The sequence below is a fragment of the Cebus imitator genome, unplaced genomic scaffold (genome assembly GCF_001604975.1).
Source record: "Cebus imitator isolate Cc_AM_T3 unplaced genomic scaffold, Cebus_imitator-1.0 Scaffold99, whole genome shotgun sequence".
Taxonomy (NCBI): domain Eukaryota; kingdom Metazoa; phylum Chordata; class Mammalia; order Primates; family Cebidae; genus Cebus; species Cebus imitator.
Window position 1 is genome coordinate 783,501 of NW_016107414.1, and position 14,485 is coordinate 797,985.

General features: G+C 47.3%; 1 long non-coding RNA gene across 1 annotated transcript; it reads left to right on the forward strand.

Moving 5' to 3' along the window:
* Positions 1-2,624: 2,624 nt before the first annotated feature.
* Positions 2,625-5,066, forward strand: LOC108309949. The gene is made up of 3 exons (XR_005201561.1): positions 2,625-2,930; positions 3,085-3,250; positions 3,806-5,066. It is a non-coding gene; the product is annotated as an uncharacterized LOC108309949 (long non-coding RNA).
* Positions 5,067-14,485: the final 9,419 nt, after the last annotated feature.

The window sequence follows — 14,485 nt, forward strand, 5'->3', positions numbered from 1 at the left end:
GTTGGGTGGAGGTAGGGGGTGGGGTGAGGGTAGAGTTGGGTGGAGGTAAGCGTTGGGTGGGGGTGGGAGCCCCCCCAGACAGCCTGGCCCCATGACTTGGTGCAGGTGCTTCTCCAAATCATTTCTTGTCCTATTTTATTAGGTGAGAAATATTAAGGATGCTATTTGTTCTGTCAGCCACACATTATCAGTATTGGAGTCACTTTGACAAATAATTTCTGATTCACTCACTTTTGGGAGAGAGGGCTTCCCACACAGGCAGGACTCTGGACCAAGGCAGGACAGGCAGCATCCGAAGTCCTGGAGTAGAACTTTAGAATTAAAGCCTTACATCATTTTCATCATGTAAAAAAGTGTGAATTTATTGTGAAAATGAGTATGACTTTTTCACAGTGACATTTGGAGGAAATAAAGAGAAGTCGTTAAAGGAGTGACCGTTCTGTGTTACCTCTGGGCATCCTAAGAAGCTCTCCAGGAAAAGTGAGCCGGCAGCTCTGACATCTTTCCCGATGCGGCTTTTCAACAGGAAACGTTCACTCAGGCATTGGTGGGGGTGACGTCTGCTCTTAGTGTTGCAAAGACGCAGTTCTTGGAAGGCAAAACTGAAGCAAGTGGAGGATCAGGCTCCTCTCATTATCTGATTTGTTATTTTTGTTGTAGAAGCAAATTTAATGGAATGAAAAAGATGGTAATATAGAGATACATGAAAATTAGCAGTGCACATTATCCTTACAAGTAGGTGTATATTTAAATGTGTGTGTAAAAAGAAACATGAAAAGCTGCATGTCAAAATGCATTTAGCAGTTATTATTGGTGGATAATTGGATTACGTTTTTTTTTAATTCTTATTTTTTAAAGGAGCTTGACAGTCGATTCTGTTTCCCAGGTTTAAGGTTCCTTCAAACTGTTCAATTGAAATTAGCAAATGCTCACCAAGGACCCAGGTTGAGCCCCCAGTGCTTGCCAGAGATGGTTAGTAACCATAGCGATCGTAGTGATGACAGTGTCGTGATGGTGGCATCACAAGGTAGGACTATGTTGGGCTGTATGTAATAGAATTGAAGTAGTACAACCCTCACCAGGTGGATCTGAGGGTTAAATGAGGTCAGGCATGTAGCTGAAATTGAGCTTCAATCCTCCCACCTGCTTTATAGCATGAAGCCCAGAGATGGGCAATCCTAACAGTGGCTCCACAGTGCTGCTGAAACCCAGCCACCTTCTTTTCTCTTCTCTTACTCATCCTTTCAGTGTGCTTTTCATCCCCAAAGACAGCAAAATGGCTGCTTTGTCTCCAGACATCACATCCAGGGTCCAAGAAGAAAGGAGGGAAGATAGGAAAGAAAGGAAATTCGGAAATCTTTTCCTATTGAGGAGGGAAACCCTGCCAAAGGACTGTGTCCATGGTCACATGGTCATTTCTAGATTCAAGAAGGTCTAAGAAGGTGAACGTTGTTCAATAACAATTCACTGTCTGACTAAAATTGAGATTCTGTTAGCGAAGAAGAAAAAGAAAGTGGATATTGGTTGAGGACCTTGCAGTGTTCACTCCAAACAATGGCGGTCATAATATCATTTCCTACGAGTTTTACTGCAGGCTGAGAACTGTGCTGGATGCATTAATGTTTTGTGTCAAACATTAATAACTATTATTAATTCAGATCACAGAAAAAGAAACAGAATCTCAGAGAGGTGGAGCCAATTGACCAAAGCCACACAGAATATCAGCTGGAGGCAGGATTCTAACACGATCCCACCTGAGTCCAGACATGTGCACGTAATCCCCAGCACATACCAAGAGAAACAGACATTCAACATATCAAGGGATAGGCGTTTCTCCCCGAGCCCAGACTTGTGGGCTGTGGCTCTTGTGTCCCTTAAGACCAGTGCTTCTGGAACTGTAATGTGCATCGAATCACCCCAGGATCCTGTTAAAATGCAGGTTAGGGTTCCTGGCTGGGCCTGAGATTTTGCATTCCTACAAGCTCCGAGGCGATGCCCATGCTTGTAGTCTGCAGACAGTACTTTGAATGCCTGAAACTACCTCCCAGACATGTCCCACCTTCCTGGGACTGGCCTTCTGGTTTCAGACATGTGGGTGATTGGCATTGAAATCATTCAGTGCACATAAGAAATGCGCACAAATGCAGTGCTCCAGGGAAGAAAAAACGCATCACAGGACCCAATAGGAAAACTGCCACACAGCGACACCAAGCCAAGGAGAGCTTTGCTCCTGCTGCTCTCCTCAAGGAGGAGCCTGTTTCCTGCAGTAAGTGAAGTCTGGGGTGCAAGAGACCAAGAAATGCACCTCAGACCCAGAGGATTCACTGAGTTTGATGCTCCCAGAGAGTCGGCTCCATTGCCAGCATCTCAGGAACCAGCGGGTTGTGACTTCTTTTCTTTGGTGGTAGGATGATGATGATGTTGATGATGATGTTAATGGTAATGACGACAAAGATGACTATGAAGTAGAAGGGGATTTGGAAGAGGGAGAAGTAGAGGAAGAGAAGGAGAAGGAGTGAGGTCATCAGAGTTTGTTGAACACTTGCTACATTCCTGACCTCATTTAACCCTCAGATCCACCTGGTGAGGGTTGTACTACATTTATTCCCATTTTACAGATGAGGAAACCAAGCCTCAAGGAAGTTGAGTCTCCTGTCCAAGCCTACGCAGTTGGCAAGTTGCAGATCTGGAGTAGAGTACGAGACTCTCTCATCTGTGTCTCCAAGGGACACCGTGACCCATCATGGCCTCTTTCCGCTGGGTTCAGGCATAGTCTCCGAATTCTTCCTGTGTCATCATCACCCATGCCTCCGCATCAACCCCACCTTTGCAGGTAGCAGGTGCTATCTACTGCCAGCCTGAAGCCAGGCTAAGAGGAAGAAAAAGAAGGAAATGCCTGTAGAACCATCCTATGTAAAGAACACTTTGAGGTCAGAAAAAAAAAATCGCATGTTCCACTTGTAGCCTCACCCTTCACTAGGTACAGCCGGTTCTGCTCTGAGTCTTGTTTTGAAAACACAAATTTGTTCTAGTGTGATTGACATGTTAGCGGATAATTTGAGCATGATGTGATTTTGTCCTCAGGAAATGGTAGGCAAATGCAGAAAACTGCATCCTGCTCAGTCAAGCCCTGCAGGAAACACACACACAAGCATGTGCACATACACGTGGCCCTTCAATGTCACCTCAGCTGTGGGTTAGGAGCTGTACCTGTCCGCACCAGGTGTTACAACCTTCTGCTCCATCTCTAGTAAGCCTCCTTCCTCCTTTGCAGAATCACTTAGAAACTGTAACTCTCCTTGTGCCCCAGTGCACAGGTAAATTCAGATCTTTCCCAGGGTAAGTGCCATGATTACTGTAGGGTTTATGCGTTTCCTACGAGTTTAATGTGTGTCAGACAGTGCTATTGTTTTATTAGGCTTCTATTTTTTTTTTTTTAATGTTACTGGTAATGTTTTGAGTGTTGTACTCCTAACCCCATTTTTACCATAAGCCCCGTGTGGTATGGTGATTTCTAGGAACCATATGTCACCTTACAGATCGGATCATATATGAGTTGGGCTCATCACCTGGCTTTCTGGGAGTCTCAGTTTCCCTATTTGTGAAACGGACACAGTGAAACCCATCTCCAGCTCACAGAGGATAATAAAAAGAGCCCTGGTCTTGGAGCCTGAGGGCCTGGGCCACAGGTCAGGCTCCAAGTCCCACTGGGCCACGCTGGGGACTTGGGTTCCTGAGATCTCTGAGTATCGGCTTCACTGTCTGCTGCAAAATCACCACTTGTCCCACCTTGTCCACCTCACAGAACAGCTGACGGCTTGGAGGTGAGCTCTCAAATGTCAACAGGTTTTGCAGACTCCAGTGGTCAGCGTTATGTGAGCAGTTCAGACTTTCTACAGGGATCTCAGGGGCCCAGGGTCACGTAGACCAGAACTTGACCTGGAGGCTGGTGTCTCCCAAACTGTTGTGTGGACCCTGCAACAGCTGGAGTGTCCTCATCTTAACAGTCCCTGCCATCTCCCAACAAGGGTGTCCACTGGCCCTCCTGGTGGTCCTGTGAGGAAGGCAGGAGTCACTGATGCTGCTCTGTCAACAGGGACAGACGGATTACAGCTGGTAAGTGACTTGCCCAGAGTTCTGCAGCTTGGGACTCACAGAGGAGAAGCTGGAAATCAGGCAGGGCGGCATCCAGCTCTCTGCTCCTCCTAAGCCAAGCTTCGCAGCAAGGTCCTGCTTCCCTCATGACATGAACTCATTTTGAATGTAAAGGCAATGTCAAAGCCCTACAGCTATTTATAACAGAGTATGTGTTTCTTAGTTCACTCCTCAGAGAGGAATATTGCTATTGTGAATACACAGCTACTCATAACCACCATCTTAAAAATCTCTACTCCAAACTATTTACTAATGCATTTAAGTATTTATTTTCTTGTAGTGAAAGGAAATCAAGATAATTCTAAAACTGTGGAAGAAAACAAACAAACAAAAAAACTATAAAGGAGAAAACAGAAGATTCACATATTGTAACCATTATTAATCTCAAAATATTTTCCTCCAGGCTCTTGCCTGTGACAAGCTTATGCTGAGTGATACTGTGCTGTGTATATGCGGTTTGTACTCAATGCCAGGTCATAAGCATACCATTTCCTTTTTATTAAAAAAATACTTGGCATACATCAAAGTATGTTTGCATTAAAACTATGCAAACATCAGTTTTAATAATTGTATAAATATTCCATCGTAAGGACATTCCATAATTTATTTAATCACTTTGGTAGTGCTGGACATTTAATTTTTTAAAAAGTCAAGTAATGCCATGATTAATGCCTGCTTATATGAACCTGTTTTCATTTCCTGATTATTTTCTTGGGCCAGATTCCCAAAAGTGGAATTACTGAATAAAGTAGATAAGTGTTTGTAACGCATTTCTTCACACACACACACACACACACACACACACCCATCAACAAATTGCTTTTCCTGAAGAAGCTTCCAGTAGCGTATTAGAGAGCCTGTTGCACCACCCCATCCTCAGCAATGAGAATTTCTAATCTTTGTTACATTAATTTTTTGGATGACATCTCGTTTTGTTGATTGCATTTGATTAACTCAAAATGTATTTCTAAACAGATTTTTCACTAACAGCATGTTAAAGCCTCTACGCGACTATCACAGCTGGATTTTAAGGCTTGTTTCTCGTGAAGGGGGATATGAGCTCGGCTGAGCCACGGCGCTGTCCAGCAGTCATCGCAGTTATGTCAGCTGGGCTCTGGCCCCGGGGGAAGGGAGGTTGCTTTTCCATTCTGCAGCAGTCTGAGCTCTAAGACTGCACTAGCATTGGAGAAGCTGTTCAAGCAGCTCTGGTCCGGGTTTTTAGGCCACATGATTTGAGGCTGCTGTGATCTGGATTCTGGAGTGTGTTTTGCCCAGAGGAGTAGTTTGCGTTCCACAGGGTGCGATGGGTCCATTGTATGGGTCAACAAACCTCTGAGGCCACACAGAGGAATGAAAATATTATAGGAATATTATAATATTTTATATGGTCATAGTCCCAGCATGTCTTTTCAAGGGTTACACTAAATGGCAAAATCAGGGCTGAAAACTGTGGGTGAGTGGCTGAGTCTCTGGCTCTGGATATCTTTTTTTCTTTTTTAGCGATGGGGCCTCACTTTGTAGCCTAGACTGGAGTACAGTGGCCATTCACAGGTGCTGTCATAGCATCCTAAAGTTCCAAACTCCTGGGCCCAAGTGATCCACCTGCCATGGCCTCTTGAGTAGCTGGGAACACAGGCACATGCGCCGTGCCCAGGTAGCTTTTATGACCCCATTTGACACTAGTGTGGCTTTCACTCGCCAGTCAGCAGACTCACCAGGCATGCTTTTTCTTCCCAGGACTGCACCCATCTCTTGCCCAACCTCAGGAGCAGTCTTGGTATTTATCAATCAGTAAACAGTCGAGCCAGCACCCGGATGACATCTCTTTAATGCTGCAAGTTGGAGGTATTCCCTTTTAAAACGGTGTTAGATTCCATGCAAGGGGGATACAAGATATCAAACAATGAAAACAGTTGCCTCTTGGGGACAACGGTGGGGTTTGTGAAATGGTAAGTGTGTAAGGCAACAGAGCTGATGAAAGGACTGTGGCATTTGGAGTGAGGAGACCCTGGTTCAAGCCCAGCGAAGTAACTTCAAGTAAGTCACAAGAAACCTGACCTTCAGGGTCCTCACCAGGGGGTGATGATTAAAATGCAGCAATGTGGTAAAAGCCTCCTGTGCTCAGCAAAGCAGCATCCAGACATGAGGAATCCCAGAACCATCACCATGGTGATAAACGTGCTGACAGTGAGGGTACCGTGGTCCACCTTCCTTCCTTTTTGTTGTCAATTGAGATAGAGTCTCATTCTGTCACCCAGGCTAGGGTGCAGTGGCACGATCTCGGCTTACTGCACAACCTCCGCCTCCTGGGTTCAAGGGAGTCTCCTGCCTCAGCCCTCTGAGTAGCTGGGATTAAAGGCACCTGCCACCACACCTGGCAAATTTTTGCATTTTTAGTAGAGACGGGGTTTTGCCATGTTGCCCAGGCTGGTCTCGAACTCCTGGCCCTAAATGATCCACCCACCTTGGCCTCCCAAAATGCTGGGATTATAGGCATGAGCCACCTTGCCTGGTCAACCTTCCTTCCTTTGGTTTTGGTACAACCAACCTTGTTTGTAAAGTTGTATAATGTGTATCAAAATAGGTATATTTTGTATATGTGCATACGCTATATGTATATATTGACATTTATCATATCTTACTAGAATGCTGCAAATGAACCGGGCTCAACAGGCCAAAAACCAGACCCATTTTCTACCTCTACTCCAAACTAGTCATGGCCACAGTGAATTGCACCATCAGAAAATTAGAAGTGATCCTCTTGAATCCACGTGTCCTGGCCTTATTGATTTCACTGCCTAAAGGTCTCTAATTCATTCACTGTTCTCCTACCCGTCTTCTCCAAATGGCTTGCACTTCTTGCTTGGATACTCATGTCTCCCTCCTAACTGGTTTCACCCTCTTCTTTCTGGTCCTCCCTCCCCTCACTACAAATTCTCCCATGCAATCTTGTCACACACACACACACACATTGGATATATCATTCTTGGCTCCTCAATGCTGCTGGATAAAGCCCAGGGTCTGGAGCATGACCCTTGAGCCTCTGCTGTGGTCCAGCCCCTGCCTCCTTTCCCAACCCCTCGTCCTTGTCCTTGGAGGGTAGGACCAGGGCAGGGAGAGGCCACAATGCAAAAATGGAAAGGGGTGGCAAATTACTCAGAGTCAAGATCAATAATGCAATATTTAAAACATAAAAATTAATGCAAAATATATGCAGTATTAAAGTTTTAGATCAAGACAGGCTTCCACCTGTACCTGCGCGACCCGCCTCACTCACCTTACCCTGACCTTGGCCTTGTGGGACCCTGTCCTGATTTTAACATTTTAATATGTTATTAATCATGAATATTTCACATCAATTGTGATTGTTTTCTCAGTGTTGCATTAAAGTCATTGAAATGTTATTTATCTTGATCACTGAGTTTTTTTGTGTGTCCTTAAATTTAGGGTGCAAGGTGAATGCCTCTCTCCACTCTCGTCCTGGACCAGTGACTTTGCTTTCCGAGCTTCTCCCAGATTCTCTCTCTCACAGCCTCTTGTTCTACCGCTGAGCATGTATTCAGAGACCTGCCTCAGCAGGCTGCCATCCACTCATGGTACGGATCTCACTGTCATCCTGACCCTTCAACCCAGCTCTTGTCCTTCAGTACCACTGCTCCTTGTGAGGCTCACTGGTTCGCGTCTGTCTCCACCACTGGGCTGCATCGAGCAGGTATTGGGAACTGGAGAATCTCAGTGCCAGACACATGGAAGCATGAATGAATGAATGAATGAGGCAGCATTGCTAGAACTCAAGATTTTATCAATGAACCCTCATGGTGTTGCCATGTTCAGATAATTAAACTCAGTGTCATTTAGAATTTGAGAATCTAAGCACTGTTGAGTTGTCCCGGAGGGATATCTTGCCTGGTCTAATGCATGGAGCTTATCGTGGTTCATCTGCAATTCAAAAACCTTCTTACAGACTTTGACTCACCACTGGGTCTTGAAGGAGGAATGAAATGGAAACTATCCAAACAGGACTGCCACAGCTCTCTTCCTCCAGGCACTCGCCTGTGATTTGCCACTTGATCCCCCAGCTGCACGTCTACCCCAGCACAGAGCCCAGCACTCGGCGGCTGCTCAGTCATATTCCTTAGATCAAGGCCTGTGCAGCTAGCTTTGCTTTTAACTGCAGCATGGAATTTTAACCAGGACAAAGGCCACCTCAGTGCATTGTTCTTTTCGGCTCTGATGTTTAGGAATCTTAAGATGACAAGAGCGCATGTCTCCTGCAGATTCAATAAGCACATATTCTGTCTTTGAATCTTTTCATCAACAGCTTAATTGGAACTTCTTCAAGATGTCTACCCAGATCCCACTAAAGGTGAAAACAAGGGCTTGTATCCCCAGGACCCGGGTGTGTTTTATCTTAAAAACTCTTCAGTTTTGCATTCTTCTCTGATCTTTTTTGTATCTTTTTAACAGAAAAATTAGTTCCTCTTCCAAGTCTTTGGGCAAAATTTACACTCCAGGAAGATAAACCCTGTTTTCCTCATGTTTTGCCTGTTGCTTGACACCCCCAGGGCCAGGCTGAGGGTGAGACAAGTGCCATGCTCAGGGCTCACAGTGCAAGGGTCCTTGCTCTTAGAGACCGACCCACGCATGCCTGAGTCTGGAGGTGACATTGCTGAGCATTTTGCATCCCTGTGCCTTGCTTGCCACATCCTGTTCCCAGCCCTGCCCGCATCCTGCTGTGAATCCCATTGTCAGAGATAGGAGCAGACCCTCAAGCTCAAAGGTGGTGACAGAGAGTTCTGTCTCCCTGACTGCCCCGCTGGCTGCCCTAGATGTCAATTTCACATGCATCAAAACTGAGGAGATTCTGACAAAACACCTCCTTGAAGATCTTACATGGGACTGTTGTGTAGACAATGAGGTCATTTGCAGTGTTATCATCCATCACTTATTTATTTATTTATGGAGACAGAATCTTGCTCTGTCGCCCAGGCTGGAGTGAAGTGGTGCCATCTGGGCTCACTGCACCCTCTGCCTACCTAATTCTAGCGATTCTCCTGCTTCAGCCTCCCGAGTAGCTGAGATTATAGGCATGTGCCACTGCACCTGGCTATTTTTTGTATTTTTAGTAAATACAGGGCTTCGCCATGTTTTCCAGGCTAGTCTAGAACTCCTGACCTCAGGTGATCCACCTGCCTCAGCCTCGCAAAGTGCTGGGATTGCGGACATGAGTCACCATGCCCGGCCCCATTCACTCATTTATTTATTTTTAAGAAGTCATTACCGAAATGTAGCCCATCCCCAACACCTGCATGCTGGATGTTAATGCTGGACAGTAAGACCACAGTGGGGGCAGACAGACCAGGGCTCTGGCCAGGGCCCTGCATTGCAGTGGCTTTGCTGTGTTTGCATGAGCACAACCAGCCCGGAAAAAAAGAGTCCGTGTCTCACTGAAGGGGTGCGTGTTCCTGGGTTATGCTCAGGCATTCCATTTCTGCATTTGCAAAGCTAACTGGTCCTCGAGGGGTGCTTGCTCCAGGAGTCAAACAGACTAGGGAAGCACAAGATTTGGGGCCCTGGAGCAGGCTCGGGATGCACATTTGAAGCTTAGACTCAGGTGGGTCCTGCGGGTCAACCCTGTCCGGCCTTTCCGCATCTGGCCCTTTCCCTGCAACATCTGTGAACATCTGGCCAAACAGGGTCTGCCAACCTCACTTTCCAGAATGCTGATCTCAGACTTTGTCTATAGTTTGTTGGGCTCTGCATCTTCATCACTGTCTATATTTGAAGGGTGGAGGGCTTACCTCTCTTCTCCTTTAGAAAACCTGTGAGGTCACGTGGACATGGTTTAACCATGTTTGGGGGGATGTGTGCTTGAGGGCAGAGGTTGCTGGGTGCAGGGACTGCCAGGGCTGCCTGCCATTGCTGGGAGCTTTGGGATGATTTAGAGATAGGGAGGATTTTGCTACTTCAGAGAGCTTTGGCATAGCCCCTGAAATGGCAATAATCAGTCAGAAACATTAAAAATCAAAAAAAGGAAAAAAAGCAGAAGAAGGAAAATCATAGGAAAGAAAAAAAAATGCCATGTCACCAATCAAGATTTTAGAAATAAACCAGAAACAGCACGAGACACTCACCTGGTAGACTTTGAAGCTTTAGAAAATGCTCATTTCTGGGACTGGGTGCCGTGCCTCATGCCTACAATTCCAGCACTTTGGGAGGCTGAGATGAGGGGATCAGAGGTCAGGAGTTTGAGACCAGCCTGCCCAACATGGTGAAACCTCATCTATACTAACAATACAAAAATTAGCTAGGCACAGTGGCACGTGCCTGTAGTCCTGGCTACTTGGGAGGCCGAGGCAGGAGAGTCCGTTGAACCCAGGAAGCAGAGGTTGCAGTGAGCTGAGATCGCACCACTGTACTCCTGGTGCAGCAAAAGCAAAATTCCATCTAAAAAAACAAAGAAAAAAGAAAAGAAAATGCTTGTTTCTTTGCAGGGTCATGGTTGAAGCTGGAAGCCATCATTCTCAACAAACACAGGAACAGAAAGCCAAATATCACATGTTCTCACTCGTAAGTAGGAGATGAACAATGAGAACACAGGGAGGGAACATCACACACCGGGGCCTGTCAGGGGGTGGGGGGCAAGGGGAGGGAGAGCATTAGGACAAATACCTAAAGCATGTGGGGTTTAAAACCTAGATGACGGGTCGATAGGTGCAGCAAACCATCATGGCACATGTTTACCTGTGTAACAAACCTGCACGTCCTGCACGTGTAGCCCAGAACTTAAAGTAAATAAAATTTTAAAAGAAGAAAATGCTCATTTCTGGCTGCATGTCAGAATTACATGAGGGCTCTTTAACAAGGTGGGCTGATGGTACCCTCAGTGGGACTAGGGAAGGCCTGGGTGTGAGTACCATTTGAAAGCAACTCTATCCCACAAAATAGGTGACTCTGGCATGCAGCCAAAGCTGAGAAGCCCTGGTTCTCTGGCTCATGTTGGAGAAGAAAAGTGTCCTAAGTCAACACTCTCTTATCCTTTCCCAACTCCTTTGTTTTCCTGAATTTTTTTGGCATCTTTTTAAAAGATTCCCCAGCGATGAAACAGCTACCCCGTCGTCTTCGTCCTTCCCGTATTTCATATTATATTTCTATTTCTCTTCCCATTTGGATCTGCTTTGTGAAGGTTTTTGTTTCACTGTTTTTCTTTTCTAATTTCTCCCCAACCTCAAATCCCCCCCACCCCCCACCCCACTTCTGTGGCGCAGCTCAGCTCATGCAAACAGCTCTGGGACCCGCAGCAATATGGATATTTTTGACTGTGCAGCTGCAGTCTCTCTGGGAGCTCAGCTACAGAAATCCCATGAAGATAGCAGGATCTGAAAGAGATAACAGCACCTGAATTTCTGCTGCTTACTGCAAGGACTTTGCAGGTCCTGGAGGAACCCGGGCCAGCTCTGAGGCTGGGGAAGTGGGTGGATGGGATTGCTGCTCGCCCTCCTTCCTTAGCATCTTTTCTGCTGCATTCCTCTGCAGGTCAACAGACAGCAAGGGTGTCTGAGGCCTCCTCAGGGTGCCCCGCAACTAGGTCAGCAGTTCTCAACCAGGCCATTAGGCAATGACTGGAGATACGTCTGGCTGTCAGGATAGTGCAGGGTGCTCCTGGCATCTAGTGGGTAGAGGCCAGGGATGCTGTTCAACATCCCATGATGCCCAGGACAGGCCCCCTTCCCACCCTTTAAAGAGAATGAGCTGGCCCCAATGTCAGTAGTGCCCAGGTGAGAACCCTTGAACCAGGACATAAAGTTCTTGAAGGCTGGCAAGGTTTCTCCTTTCTTGGCAGCGGATAGTTTATCATTGCTGAATTTAGGCTGGAGTAGAGCTGCGTCAACCCCGATCACTTTTGTACTGCTGTCACTTGTTTCACAAATTTCTTTAAGTCACTTTACTTTCTTAAGTCCAGTGAGTGTATTTAACATGGAAATTTTATATGACCACAGTATTTGGGAAACCAGTATCTCATGCCACAAATAAACAGCACTCCTAAAAATAAGTGAAGTGAAGACAAGGTGGGTTATTCGTGTGGCTGGCTGGAGATGGTTGCCTGCGAAGGTACTGAACACGAGGTTCTCTTTTTTGGTTTCTTGCCATTCAGTGTCAGAAAGGATTAAAAATATGCTCCACTCCGTGGAGACTTTCTCCTTGCAGTTGTGGAGGGACCCGAGGGAATGAATTTCCACCTAAGGCTTCTCTGAGGTACGTTCTTCAAACTGGGGGTCACTGGGGCCTGTCTTTCCTAGGCCAACCTGGGAGCTGGGCTCCCCCACCCAGGGGCGGCCTGGGGTGGCCCTGGTATTGTGGATGCTAGCGGGGAGCAGCTTGAGTTCCAGGCTCTGTGCTGCCCATCACCAACTCTGTAATCTCAAGTGTCATTTAAACTTTTCCGGCCTCAGTTTCTTTCTTTGTCTGTAAAGTGAGGTAGTGTTGTGTCCATTCCTAGCGTGGAGGTGAGGATACCAGGAGAGAATGGACACACACTCTACACTTGGCACCCTGCTGCACCTGCCTCCTGCTTAGTGATCCCAAGTCTTCCTGTAATGCATGGAGAAAACATGGAGACATGTTCCACTACAATGTTAAATAATTAATGGCTGCATATCTTCAATGAGGTTTGCATGTCACACTGACATACACACATACACATGCACACAGACACGCACTCAGGCCATTGATGTTGCAAAACTCAGATCACCGTGCCTGGTTTTCAGACGCCTCAGGATGGTAGGTAAAGCTTGGGCTTCCCAGCTGGCTTCCTTTCCTTCGTGGCCTCAGATGACCCTGGAGCGTGGCTCCCTTGCTGCTCTGGGTGGCCTGGAGCTTTCCTCTCAGCTTTAAAGAAATTCCCAGGAGGCCTGAACAGGTTTGGAGTCTGTGAGCTTGGAGAGGTGCTGGCCAAAGCTGTTGGGAATCAAGGCCCGGGGGCTGGAACATCGCACCTGAGCTCCCTCAATTGTGTTGAAGGGGAGGCCCCCATCTGTGCCTGGCCCCCAACACCCCAGCTGAGCCTCACTGCCCCAGGAAGCTCAGACCCCAGCCTGTACCAGCCAAGGGGCCTGGACTTAGCCTGATGGAGGTAGAACTCTTTCCTGTGGTCATAGCCCACCCTCCCTGGCTCTGGGGCTGGTAGATGACATGTTGGACTTAAGGGGCAGGAAAGCCATTCGGCTGCTGTGGGTTTGAGTGCCTGAGGGTTCTGCGTATTTCAGAGACAGTGTCCTTACTCACAAACTGAGGATGACACTCCTCGTGACAGCTCAGGATTGTAGCGAGGACTTAGTGGGACAGTGGGGGTAGGCCCTTTGTGTAGGGACTGGCACTCAGGGAACATGCCATCAGCAGCAGCTGCTGTGAAGACTATCAGATCACATGGACATTTACCCTTTGTAAACAGACCCTCCCTGCCTGGAGAAGTTAATAAACAGGAAGGTAAGGGGAACTGTGAGTGGGAATTTTTTCCAAGAAGTGAGTATTCATGGAGCATCTGAACTTTTTCTGCTGTCAAGTGGTCGTAAGTGTTATGGAGAAAAATGAAGGTAGGGAGACAGCATGGCGGTGATGATGGTGGTTATGGCAGTGAATGAAGATGATGATGATGATGGCAATGAGAGTGGTGATAATGGCAATGGTGGTGATAGTGGTGGTAAAGGTTATGGAAATGGTGGTAGTGGTGATGTCATGGTGATGATGATGATGTGATGATAGTGATTATGGTGGTGATGGTGGTGGTGGTGGTGATGGTGGTGGTGGTGGTGGTGGTGGTGATGATGGTGGTGGTGGTGATGGTGGTGGTGGTGGTGGTAATGATGATGATGTGGCGATGGCGAAGGTGGTGGTGGTGGTAGTGGCGGTGGTGATGGTGGTGGTGATGGTGGTGGTGGTGATGATGATGGTGGTGGTGGTGGTGGTGGTGGTGATGGCGGTGGTGATGGTGGTGATGGCGGTGGTGGTGGTGGTGATGGTGGTGGTGGTGATGGTGGTGGTGGTGGTGGTGGTGGGGGTGGTGGTGGTGGTGGTGGTGGTGGTGGTGGTGGTGGTGGTGGTGGTGGTGGTGGTGGTGGTGGTGATGATGGTGGTGGTGGTGGTAATGATGATGATGGTGTTGTTGGGAAGGTGGTGCTCATAGTAATGACAGTGGTGGTGGTGGTGGTGATGGCGGTGGTGATGGTGGTGATGGCGGTGGTGGTGGTGGTGATGGTGGTGATGGTGGTGTTGGGAAGGTGGTCCTCATAGTAATGACAGTGGTGATGGTGGTAGTGGTAGTAGTGAAGGT